This window comes from Natator depressus, chromosome 4 (genome assembly GCF_965152275.1).
Source record: "Natator depressus isolate rNatDep1 chromosome 4, rNatDep2.hap1, whole genome shotgun sequence".
Taxonomy (NCBI): Eukaryota; Metazoa; Chordata; order Testudines; family Cheloniidae; genus Natator; species Natator depressus.
This window is the reverse complement of record NC_134237.1, coordinates 3792316-3805640: the sequence shown is the minus strand read 5'-3', so window position 1 is coordinate 3805640 and position 13325 is coordinate 3792316. Positions and strand designations below refer to the sequence as shown.

Genomic DNA, 13325 nt, shown 5'->3' with positions numbered 1-13325 from the left:
TTAGTCCTGCAGGCAGTCCTATTGTACCATCTTATGGTGAGCAGGCAGGAGGTGAGGGTGGCTAGCAGTCCTATTGCACCATCTTCTGCCGAGCAGCCAGGAGATGTGGATGGCTTGCAGTCCTTCTGCACCATCTGCTGCCAGCCAAAAATGTAGAAGATAGATGGAGTGGATCAAAACAAGAAATAGACCAGATTTGTTTTGTATTCATTTGCTCCCCCGTCCCTCCCTCCCTCCCCCCGTGAAATCAACAGCCAACAATCGTTTTGGTGAGGTCTGTCAGGGGCACCTTGAAAACTTTAATGGAGATTCAGTCCTGCCTGAAATACCAGAGGGAGGGATAGCTTAGTGGGTTGAGCATTGGCCTGCTAAACCCAGGGGTTTGAGTTCAGTCCTTCAATAACATGGAGGGTTTATACAAAACCTTTTGTGTCACTTCACCTTTCATGCCTGGTAGGGACACAGGATAGGTGACTGTGCAGGGAGGTGTGTGCGTGCCAGCTCAGCATGGGCAGAGCCACTTGGGAATGGGAGAGAGAAGGGGCTACTGGGTCTGTACTTGTATGATCCTGTGGCCCAGAACTCCTGCAAAGGGACCATGTCAATATTCTAACACAGCAGCAATGGAGGGGTTGCAAAGCATCCTCCCACACAGCCTGCCTGATGGTCAGGGCTTGGATTCCTACCCTGCACTCTTTGCACGGAGCCTAACTGCTGGCTGTGAGGTTTCATGTCACCCACAACATGCAATTGTTTGCTACGCATTGTTGACCTTTGTCCCCTAACCTGATTTTGAGAGGTCTGTATCTAAAGAAGGTATATAATTTATATGTTAAGACGTGCCAACAAGGAAAACAATTAAAGCTGTAAGGCAAGTAGGGAAACAGACAATTTATAAAAATATTTGTTATAGGTTTTGCAAAAGCATGAGATCTAGATAGTTAGCCTAATGTGCTTGACCTGGGTTAATAGGATTGAGCAATATGTATGTTGTGACAAACAAGTAAATCACAAAAAGAGAGTTTCATCTTGAAATATAGTAAAACCTCCGAGTTACGAACACCTCAGGAATGGAGATTGTTCGTAAACCTGAAATGTTCATAACTATGAACAAAACATTATGGCTGTTCTTTCAAAAGTTTACAGCTGAACATTGACTTAATACAGCTCTGAAACTTTACTATGCAGAAGAAAAATTCTGCTTTCCCTTTATTTTTTTAGTAGTTTACATTGAACACAGTACTGTACTGCATTTGCTTTTTTTTTTTTTTTGTCTTTTTTTTTTGTCTCCGCAGCTGCCTGATTGTGCACACCTGGTTCCAAATGAGGTATGTGGTTGACTGGTCAGTTCATAACTCTGGTGTTGTAACCCTGAGGTTAATCGCATTAATGTGTTGGAGAAGTTGACACAAAATTGCTGATGTTAGCTATGAGAACCCCAGTTAAGGTTCTCCAGATGACAAATACGGAAAAGGGGCTAGACCTAAATCAAATATGGTCCCGGATTTGTGTGGGATGAAAGATGAAAGTATATAAAAAAGGTGTATGCTCAATCCTATTTGCAGCATTGGGATGACAAAATGGCGGACACTTGGACGTCATGCCCACTTATGTTGCTTCTCTATTTACCTTTCCTTCCATCTTCTCCTTTGATACTTCTGATGATCTCCATAGGGTTGTGAGCAGGTACTGTGCAGGGGATTGTTTTGCTACATTTATCTTGAATTTTCACGACTGCAATTATATTTGATTGGTTGTATTTGTGTATTGAATAAAAGTTTTCATGTTTCTATGTGTGATTCACCAATCTCAATTTTAATACAAATCTTACATAGCTCCCTGAATAAAAAAACTGTTATTAGTGATGTGGGAATTTTTCTCTCTAAATTAATAAGAGGATACAGCATTCAAGCTCTGTGGCCTGAAACTCTAGAGCAGTGGTTCTCAATCCGCAGCCTGCAGTCCACTTGCGGCCCAGTCAGCACACAGCTGCGGCCCATGTGACATCATCAGGGCCATGTAGGTAGTATATATATTGTAAAAAGAAAAGGAGGACTTGTGGCACCTTAGAGAATAACAAATTTATTTGAGCATAAGCGTCCGATGAAGTGAGCTGTAGCTCACGAAAGCTTATGCTCAAATAAATTGGTTAGTCTCTAAGGTGCCTCAAGTCCTCCTTTTCTTTTTGCGAATACAGACTAACACGGCTGCGACTCTGAAACCTATATATATTGTGTGGCTGTGACCCACATAATACATAATACATAATAAGACCATGGGTGTGTGTGTATGTGCTATTGACATCCACTGTTGCTATGTTTTCCCAAACGGATGCTGTGTCCCTGTGTCCCAGATGCAGTGCTGGCAAGAGGGGAAGTGTTGCCTGTTAAGGATGACCACAGGTGGTGTTTACTTTTCCCAGGTTTCTGGGTGGGGGGTCCAAGTCCGTGTGTTTGTTAATTTTAAGAGGAACCTCTAGTTACTGAACCGGTTCCTTGTTCCTGCCGACAACACCTGGCAGATGGTGTCCATGCAGCCTGCAGTTTAGCCTGCCGTTGATCTGCACTTCATCCCCAGTGACAGTCCTGAGAACTGAGTGTGTCATTTAAAGGCAGAATAGACACTTTGTAGGCCAAGTTCTGCTGTCCGCTACATCGTGTGACCCTGTTAAGATCAAGGAGGTTGTATGGGCAGAAACGAGGGCTGCCCCTGTAACCTCTCCCCACGTGAGCAGTGTGTCATGTACAATAAGCATACTATGCTATTTCAGAGCACTTTGCATCTGTAGATCTCAAAGCACTTTACAAAGGAAGGCCAGTCTTGTTGTTCCCATCTTATAGGTGGGGACACTGAGGCACAGAGCCTTGATGTGAAGGGTCCGAGGTCACACAGCAAACCAGAAGCAGAGCTAGGGACTGAACCCAGGTCTCCTGAGAACTAGATACAGTTTTAAAAATGTGCTTATTCCTGATGAGTCTTATCCTGCAGCCCTTACTCACATGAGAGAGTTCACTGGGGCTATTATTGTGCCCAAGGATTACTCAGATTGCAAGCTTGGGCCCTAGCATTCCAGCCCAGGTCACTGGGAAACACATAGTGTAGAAACGATTAAAAGAAAGCATATTGCAGCTGTTCCGTCCTCCTCCTTCACCTTTCCCCTTACATTAGACCAGGGGTCAGCAACCTATGGCATGCATGCCAAAGGCAGCACAGGAGATGATTTTGAGTGGCACTCACACTGCCCGGGTCCTGGCCACCAGTCCCAGGGGCTCTGCTGCGGGCCTGGGATCCTACCACCGGCTCCCTGCCACCCGGGGTCCCATCTGCTGGCCCCCGCTCAGCTTGCTGCTGACCCCGGCTCTGAAGCCATCCCCGGCTCTGGCCCACTGGCCCCAGCCTGGGGCAGTGAGGGGTGAAGACAGGGGCAAGAGAGGGTGCAGCTCAGCACCCCCACCTTAAAAATTGTTCCAGCACCACTGTACTGGGATATTTTAAAGTCCTGATTTGCTGCTTACATCACTATCACGTCACGTGGATCAGCACATTGCGTTTGACATTTTGCATGCAGTCTGTCACGATTTTTTCCCCCACTGTAAGTTGAGGGGTACATCTGATAAAATGTCAGCTCCTAAGAAAGCAAAGTTAGATGTCCGTTCTTTTCACTTCACAGCAACATTTGGTGGCTAAGTCGTTGTAAGGTTTTGGTGCGCTTTGTAAACTGTTTTGATGCAATCAAGGCCTTTTTGTCGGAAAAAGGACAAAACTACTCCGAACTGGATGATGACAAATGGCTTTGTAAAGCTCATGTTTCTAACTGACATCACCGCTCACCTAAACAAACTCAACCTCCATCTCCAGGGTGCAGGGCAAAAGGTTCTGGATCTTTATGAAACCTGGAAGGCATTTGTTGTAAAACTAGCAGTTTTTTCTCGGGATATTCAAACTTCGACTTTCTGCTACTTCCAACACATAAAAGAGCTATCGACACATTGCACTGTCAGTGTCGATGAGATTAGAATGTACAAGCAAGAACTGGAATCAGAATTTTCTAACAGATTTCAAGATTTCCAGCGATTTGGCCCAATGCTTTATTTTCTAATTAAACCTGAAAAGTTCAATAAAAGAGACTTGGATTTGTCTGTATTTCAGTGGATGGGTGTTGAAGATTTCAAAATGCAGCTCATTCAGTTAAAAAGTTCAGAATTGTGGGCATCAAAGTTTGGAGATCTGTGGAGTGCACTTAAAGCTACCGAGAGAGATCATAGGGCCTCTATTCTGACCTGCTGGACGTCCCTGCCAGTGAAATTTAACTGTTCGAAGAAAATTGTGTTTGCAATTCTTTCAGCATTTGGATCTACATACTTGTGTGAATAGGTATTTTCACACATGAAATCTGTCCTCTGTCCCTCTTGGAGCCAGTTAACAACTGATCACTCAGAAGCCTGTATGCAGCTTAAACTATCCTACATGCCAGACATTGGAAAACTCAGCAAGGAAAATCAAGGGCAAGGCTCACACTAAACTGATAAGATCTGCATTTTAATTTAATTTTAAATGAAGCTTCTTAAACATTTTAAAAACCTTATTTACTTTACATACAACAACAGTTTAGTTATATATTATAGAGAGAGACCTTCTAAAAACGTTAAAATGTATTACTGGCACATGAAACCTTAAATTAGAGTGAATAAATGAAGACTTGGCACACCACTTCTGAAAGGTTGCCGACCCCTGCATTAGAAGCTATGCATGTTAGTATTTACATTACATTAGTGCCTAATGCCCCTGACCAAGATCAGGCCACATTGTGCGAGGCACACACCTAGCAAGTGACAGTCCCTGCCCCCATGAGCCTTACAATCTAAATAGATGGGAGGGGGAGCAGTGATGTAGTGATTGGCCCAAAGTCATATAAGAGGTCAGTGGCAGAGCCAGGCATAGATTTCCTGACTACCAATCTCGTGGTCCATCCACTAGGCCATGTTGCCGTCCTCCCAGTTACGCTTACCGAAATTCTCATGCTGAAACAGAGTGACATGACATTTCAACCACGATTCTTACATAAAGAAAGTCAAGGATTGTCAACAGCACCATCACCTGAAATACCTATTAGCTGAAATTGTTGTATCATAGAAATTATATGCTTAATGTACAAGGTGTTTGCTCATCTGATCCTGCTGGAAAGGCTTTGCTAATAAACAGAATGAACAGAAAAACCTTAAATTCTCTGAAGTGCTCTTCTGACATATTAAAATACATTTGCATGCATTCAAAAGATAATGTTGCATTACTCTGAAACAATGCTAAATATTGTTAGTGTTGTCTAGGGAGATTATGGGGTTTGCAATTTGTTCTCTGTTGACATGCTGACTTGAGACTTTTACTATGCGAAATGACTAGTGTCATAAATATAAAGGGAAGGGTAACAACCTTCATGAATGCAGTAACATAACATCCCTCTTGGGCAGAGGTACAGAATCCCCTTACCTGTAAGGGGTTAATCAGTTCCATTAACCTAATTGGCACCTGACCGGAAGGACCAACAGGAAGAGAAGATACTTTCAAATCTGGGGGGGAGGAAGGTTTCGTTTGTGCTCTCTTTGTGTGTTCCCACTCAGGACAGAGAGAGAGAGACCAAGCAGGTGAGTAGAATCATAGTAACCCAGCTCCCACTGAAATAATACATCTAAAATTACAAAAATTGTAAGTAATAGCAAGGAAATGTGTTAAATTGTCTTTGTTTTAGCTTGTGAATTTTTCCTATGCTAAAAGGGAGGTTTATTCCTGTTTTTGTAACTTTGAAGTTGAGCCTAGAGGGGAATCCTCTGTGTTTTAAATCTTTTTATTACCCTGTGAAATTACCTTGCATCCTGATTTTACAAAGGTGCTTCTTTTACTTTTTTCTCTATAATAAAGTTCTTCTTTTAAGAACCTGATTAATTTTAGTGTCCTAAACATAAAGGGTCTGGTCTGTACTTTTATTAAAAGCAATTGGTTGGTATATTATTCTCAAGCCTCCCCAGGAAAGGAGGTAAAGGAGCTTGGGGGAATATTTGGGGGAAATAAAAACTCCAACTGGTCCTTTTCCTAAATCTTTCTCTAAATCACTTGGTGGCAGCAATACCGTTCAAGAACAAGGAAAAAAATTGTGCCTTTGGGAATTTTTTAACCTAAGCTGGTAGAAATAAGCTTAGGGGGTCTTTCATGCGGGTCCCCACATCTGTACCCCAGAGTTCAGAGTGGGGAAGGAACCTTGACAGGCTCCCGGGCTGACACACAAAGACTCTTGGAATGACTAGACCTAGCAGTCAGGGTTTATGATCATTATAGCCAACTACCAGATTAGATATGATTGTTCTGAACATGATTAGAGACGAATTACTCTGCCAGGGAGAGCTACCAATACCCAGTCCCATGGGTGTCTGATACCGTATATGAGTAACGCACTGAGCTATTAAGTTTGGCGGAAGTACCGACAGTAATCATTTCCTGCAAACAGTCCTGGAGTGTGAACACCCAGAGGAAACATGCTCATGGTCAGATGGCTGCTGGCCAGATCCATTTCACTAGAGAACATTATGGAAAAGTGAAAGGATCTTCCCTGGCAGCTCTGTAACGTGGGTTAAAAACAAGGAGGCTGGCTGTGAGCAGCCATAGAGTTGAAAATAATACAAGGATCCTTAAGGAAACCTGTAGCAAATAGCATGAGAAGGCAGCAGTGTGAGAAGACTAGCAAAACGGGGGCTTGGGAGAGCACAGGCCGTGGGAGGAGGATTGAGAGGAAATTAAAGCAGAGATTGTGTAATGGGAAGGTTACCCAGAGCTTCAAAGGTGAGGACTGGAGCATGGATGTGCTGCATAAGATGCCAGGAGGCCAATGAGAGGCAACATGGTTAAGGCACTGGGAGAGGAAGATGACTTTTCAATAAACTGGAGGGGGACAAACTGAGGTGTGAGGAGTCCACAAAGCAGGCAGTTCGCTAACCGAGCCCAAAGCCTACCAAGGTAGGGAGCAGTGTGATGGCGGTGGGGCGGTCAGAGAGCAATGGACAGAGCTGAGAGATATGGCACAGGGGAAAGCAAAAGGATCTGGAGAGCAAGAGGGGTCAAACATGGCCTCGGGATTGTGAGTTAGTAACAGGACCGTAGTGGGGCTGCCAAAAGCTCTGAGAAAGGGAGGTGGATATCCCAGAAGGACAATATGTTCATTTACCTTCTGGAACTCAGGTTTTCCAGAGCTTTACGCCCCTCGGACCACGCTGATGACAGAGTCCCTGTTACAGGAGATGAGACTTGTTAGTACATCAGTGACAAAGGCAGGGAATCTGGCTCTGCTCTTGCTAACTCCTGGCTGCAACCCAATCCCTTGTGTAAAACTCTCTGGAGCGAAACCTTTGGGGCTACCGGCGACAGCAGAAGATATCCACAGGAGGTGGGAACAGGATGAGGGTATAGTACTGATCATCAAACACAATAGTCCGTGACTTGGCTTTTCCATCGAGCATCATGTGGCCAACTTGTGATGTGACATGGACTGGCATGAGGACTTTACCAGTAAAAGCAACAGGGCTTCTGGGAACAGAAGACACTCATGCAACCCAAACCATTTGCTGCTCTCCATTTATTGCTCCCTAAGTTTGACTATAACAAGGGCAGTGCGCCCTTGTTGCTAAGAAGGCTAAGGACATTTTGAGCTGTATAAGTAGGAGCATAGGCGGCGAGTTATGTGGGCTCCTGGAGCCCCAGCACCAGGAATATTCAGAGCTGGGGGCCCTGCTCCATCAATATTTGGAGCTGGGGCTCTCCCCCGGAGCGTCCCCCCGGCCCCGGAGCGTCCCAGCCAGAATGCAGGCAGCGGGCGGCTCTCCCGTGCTTGCCTGGCTGCGGCGGCAGCAGGCGGAGCGCTCAGGAGCGGGAGGCGGCACACGCCGCCCGTGCTCCGCAGCCCTCCGCCGCCGCGGCACCCGCCCGGGGGAGACGCTGCGGGGACTTCCGCAGGGGGACCTGATCATCTGCAGTGGACCTCGCTCACCTGAGCAGCTGCGGGGGCTTCGGTGAGTCTTTGACCTGTAATCTGCCCCCCTCCCCCCAGCCACCACTCCTGCCCCATGCTGGGCAAGGGGCAGCCCCACCCACACCCCCAGTGAGGCTACGGTGAGGGGCAGCAGGGGAGGAAGGAAGCCACATGTGATGGCAGTCCCCTCCCCGCCCAGCACCCATTCACCCACTGCAGGGGAGATGGGGTGGGGGGGCTTCCTGGACCCGAGCAGCTGGGCTTGGGTGAATTTTGTGACACTCTGTCCTTCCCCCCACCCCGCAGCCACCACTCCTGCCCCACGCTGGGCAAGGGGCAGCCCCACCCCCAGTGAGACTACGGTGAGGGGCATCAGGGGAGCGGAGGGGTCCCTCACCCAGAGCTCGCTGCTGCCGGCAGGGAGAGGAGAGGGGGCAAAGTCCTCTCTGACCCTAGCCCTGGGGCAGCCTGTCTGCACCCCGAGCTTCTCATCCCCGGCCCTACCCTGCCCCAGAGCCTGCGCCCCCAGCACCCCAACCCTGAGCTCGAGCCCTGAGCCCCCTCCTGCACTGTGAACTTCTCATCCCCAGCCCCACCCCAGAACCCTCACCTGCAGGGAAAAACAAGCAACTTAAATTTGATGGTCAGTTTGGGGTATGATCGTGTTTAGCACAATACTCGATTATTTTATACACTTTAAAGTATATAATTGGTTGTATACAGGTGTTACGAAGTGGGAATGTTCTTAATGTTTTCTCTGAATACTTTGTGGGTGACTCAGTTTCCCCTATGCATTTCTTAAGGATCTAGGTGGTGGGTAAGGGTGTGTGATTGTTGTAGAGCCGTGGAGGGCCTGTGTGATGCTGTCTGCCACACCGTGCGCTTTCCGCAGTACGTCTGCTCGGGTGGGGCTCCTGGGGAAACTAGAGGGCCCTGCACCCCAACTACGCAGTCAGATGTGACTCTCAGCCAGCCAGTAAAACAGAAGGAACAGAGTCTAAAACAGAGGTCAAGAGCAATTGGGATAAAATACAACATGGTTTTACAGAAGGTAGATTGTGCCAAACCAACCTGATCTCCTTCTTTGAGAAGGTAACAGATTTATTAGACAATGGAAATGCAGTGGATCTAATTTACCTTGATTTCAGTAAGGCATTTGATATGGTTCCACATGGGGAATTATTAGTTAAATTGGAAAAGATGGGGATCAATATGAAAACTGAAAGGTGGATAAGGAACTGATTAAAGGGGAGACTACAGCGGGTCATACTGAAAGGTAAACTGTCAGGCTGGAGAGAGGTTACTAATGGAGTTCCTCAAGGATCGGTTTTGGGACCAATCTTATTTAATCTTTTTATTACTGCCCTTGGCACAAAAAGCGGGAATGTGCTAATAAAGTTTGCGGATGACACAAAGCTGGGAGGTATTGCCAATACAGAGAAGGACTGGGATATCATACAGGAAGATCTGGATGACCTTGTAAACTGGAGTAATAGTAATAGGATGAAATTTAATATGAAAAGTGCTAGGTCATGCATTTAGAGATTAATAACAAGAATTTTAGTTATAAACTGGGGACGCATCAATTGGAAGTAACGGAGGAAGAGAAAGACCTAGGAGTATTGGTTGACCACAGGATGACCATGAGCTGCCAATGTGATATGGCCGTGAAAAAAGCTAATGCGGACTTGGGATGCATCAGGAGAGGTATTTCCAGTAGAGATAAGGAGGTGTTAGTACTGTTATACAAGGCCCTGGTGAGACCTCACCTGGAATATTGTGTGCATTTCTGGTCTCCCATGTTTAAGAAGGATGAATTCAAACTGGAACAGGTACAGAGAAGGGCTACTAGGATGATTTGAGGAATGGAAAAACTGTCTTTTGAAAGGAGACTTAAAGAGCTTGGCTTCTTTAGCCTAACCAAAAGTAGGTTGAGGGGAGATATGATTGCTCTCTATAAATATATCAGAGGGATAAATTTAAGGGAGGGAGAGGAATTATTTAAGCTCAGTACCAATGTGGACACAAGAACAAATGGATATAAACTAGCCATCAAGAAGTTTAGACTTGAAATTAGATGGAGGTTTCTAATCATCAGAGGAGTGAAGTTCTGGAACAGCCTTCCAAAGGAAGTAGTGGGGGCAAAAAATATATCTGGCTTCAAGATTAAGCTTGATAAATTTATGGAGGAGATGGTATGTTGGGATAGCCTAATTTAGGCAATTAATTGATCTCTGACCATTGGCAGTAAATATGTCCAATGGCCTGTGATGGGATGTTAGATGGGGTGGGATCTGAGTTACTACAGAGAATTCTTTCCTGGGTGTCTGGCTGGTGAGTCTTGCCCACATGCGCAGGGTTCAGCTGATAGCCATATTTGGGGTTGGGAAGGAATTTTTCCCCCAGGGCAGATTGGCAGAGGCCCTGGGGGTTTTTCGCCTTCCCCTGCAGCGTGGGGCACGGGTCACTTGCTGGAGGATTCTCTGCACCTTGAAGTCTTTAAACCATGATTTGAGGACTTCAGTGGCTCAGACATAGGTTATGGGTTTATTACAAGAATGGGTGGGTGAGGTTCTGTGTGCAAGAGGTCAGACTAGATGATCATAATGGTCCCTTTTGACCTTAAAGTCTATGAGTCTAGTCTATGAATCACAGCAGGTACAACAAAATATATTGAAGCAGGCAAGTGCTGCTTCTGACTTTCCACTTTTAATTGACCCTTGTAATCTTGTGGCACTGGCACGTTGAGAGCTTCACCCTCACCTCTTCCCACACACCCTCTCCTGCTCCTAAACTCCCTCCCAGAGCCTGCACCCAGCCCTTCACACTCCCTTCCAGAGCCTGCACCCTCACTCCCTTCCTACACACTCCCTCCCAGAGCCTGCACCCAAACTCCCTCCCAGAGCCTGCACCCCTCAACCCCGCCTGCACCCCCAGGCCCTGCCCCAGCCCAGAGCCCGTACCCAGCACCCAAACTCCCTCCCAGAGCCTGCACCCAAACTCCGTCCCAGAGCCTGCACCCCTCCACCCATCCTGCACCCCCACCCTGTGCCCCAGCCCAGAGCCTGAACCCGAACTCCATCCCAGAGCCCAGCCTCTCAACCATCCTACACCCCAATCCACTGCCCCAACCCAGGGCCTGCACCCCAGACCTCCTCCCCCCACCTAAACTCCCTCGCAGAGTCTTAGGCAGGTGGGGGGCGGAGTTCAGAGGAGGCAGGCTCTGAGCATTCTGGGCACCACCAAAATTTCTACAAACCTGCCACCTCTGAGTAGGAGCATTGCCAGCAGATCAAGGGACGTGATCATTCCCCTCTATTTTAAGAGCTCTTTAAGTCGAAAATAAGTGCTTCATCGTGTGGACGGGTGCAGGTTTACATTGATTTAACGCTGCTAAATTCGACCTAAAGTCCTAGTGTAGACCAGGGCTAAGATGCCACAAGTACTCCTTTTCTTTTTACCTAGAAGGCATCTTGAGGAGCAGGGGTGTTTGCATGGAAAAGATACTGGTTCCTGTGAAGTCAGCCAGATCAGCAACAGACTGAACTTTATGAGCCAGGAAAGGGCACTATTAATACGTGTGGACCCAGGTTTGTGTTTTATGAGATTGTTTTGTGTTGTAAGCCATTGTTTCCACCACTCCCTCTTAATGCTGGAATCCTTTCTTAAATAAACCTCCTTTGGTTTTGTTACCAGTGTTGTGTGTTACACAGGAGAGGGTGTTTAAGTAAACTGGGGCACACAGCACCTTTGGGGGCAGAGGCTCTGAATTTCTGTGAGTAGTCAGGGTCAGGGGCTGCATCTCAGAGGGGAACGATTCAAAGAGACTCAGGGACTGGGGTGCACCTATTGTTAACCTGCCAGGTGAAGACAGAGCTGGCATTGCCAGAGGAGAGTGCTTACGTGGCTGACAAGTTGGTGGTGTCAGTGCACAGACAAGACTCCCTCACACTGGAGAATGGGGGAATGAGGTGATTCACAGTCCTGGGTATCCCAAGAACCATCACAGGGGTCTCTTGCACCTGTGTACTTCCCAGAGAGGTATTTCAGTTCCTTTATTTGAATGCCTCTCTCCATCTTCACTCCCACCAAGAGGCTGAGGTTAATTGGTTTCTTTAATGTCTAGCAGTCTACACGCCATGGCTGCTGTCTGATGCCCGCATTTCGCAGGAGCGTGATTTCTAACACAAACAGTTCCTATTCCTCCCTGTTACACTTTTCATGCGCACTTGGGAAAATAAAGCCTCTCTGAAATCACTGCAGAACGTCCCAGAGGAAACAAGGGCTCCAAACTAACACTTTCCAGATTCAGACGCTTCTAAAGCTAGGCTCTATGGAGGAAAGAGAGTTGCTGTGAACTGACCTTCAAGACCTGTATCATCCCCACCCCTCCTGGGAGTGGCTGGAACCCCAAGTGGTCAGAACAGAAGGGGACCATTAGGGGGAAAATCCACATCAGCAGCTGCTCCCTTCCCTGAGACTCTGCAGCAGGAGCCCTGGGCTGCAGGACAGCAGGTGATGGGGTGGTGCTGTCCTGCCAGAGGCAGGGCTGGACTGGTGAGCTGGGGGGGACCACATGTGAAGGAAAGGCTCTGGCAATGGCAATGCTGACGTAAGGACAGCAACAAGTACAGGTGGGAGCAGCCCTCCAGTGTGGCCCTTAGGCTGTCTAAGAAGTGACATTCTGGGAACTGTAGTTTTCCCAGTCGGGACTGAGAGCCCAGAGGGCACATGACCAGGAAATCAGGTGACCACCTTTGGAAAGCCTGAGCGCTGTATGAGAGAGCTGAGGGTGGATGGGGAGGTTGTGGCTGAGAGGATTTTGAGTTGCTTTGTTCTATATTGGTATGTTTTTGCTGGATACTAAAGGGAGCCCACAGGAAAGGGGCTCGAAGTGACTTAGCTTTGGAGCTTCAGTTTTACATTCCCTGGCTGCTGAAACTTACAGCGGGATTTTCAAAGCCACCCAAGTGACTCAGGAACACAAGGTCCATTGACTTTCAATGGGACTTGTGCTCCTCAATCATTCAGGTGCTTTGGAAAATCTCCCCCTAACTGCGTGTTGCAGTGTCCTGCGAGAGAGGCTATTCTTGCAGAAACAGGAAACACAACAAACCTCCCAGGAAAGCTTGTTCTTGTGAAACGTCTAGGACCCTCCATTGGTGTTAATTGGTCACTTCATTTTAAGTGGTCTCTTACAACATGGTTTCATCCCTTATTCACAACAATCTGTCCAACCTTGTATTTAGCTTTGACACAGATTATCTTCCCCAGACCTGAAGAGAAGCTCTGTGAAACTCCAAAGCATGTC

The 13325-nt window shown here is 47.1% G+C and overlaps 1 long non-coding RNA gene across 1 annotated transcript in view; it reads left to right on the top strand.

Moving 5' to 3' along the window:
* The first annotated feature begins 7894 nt into the window (after positions 1–7894).
* LOC141985712 (uncharacterized) overlaps positions 7895–13325 on the top strand; it is a 112157-nt gene continuing 106726 nt past the window's right edge. Inside the window, exon 1 of the long non-coding RNA XR_012638995.1 lies at positions 7895–8054. This is a non-coding gene — a long non-coding RNA (uncharacterized LOC141985712). The remainder of the gene's footprint in view (positions 8055–13325) is intronic.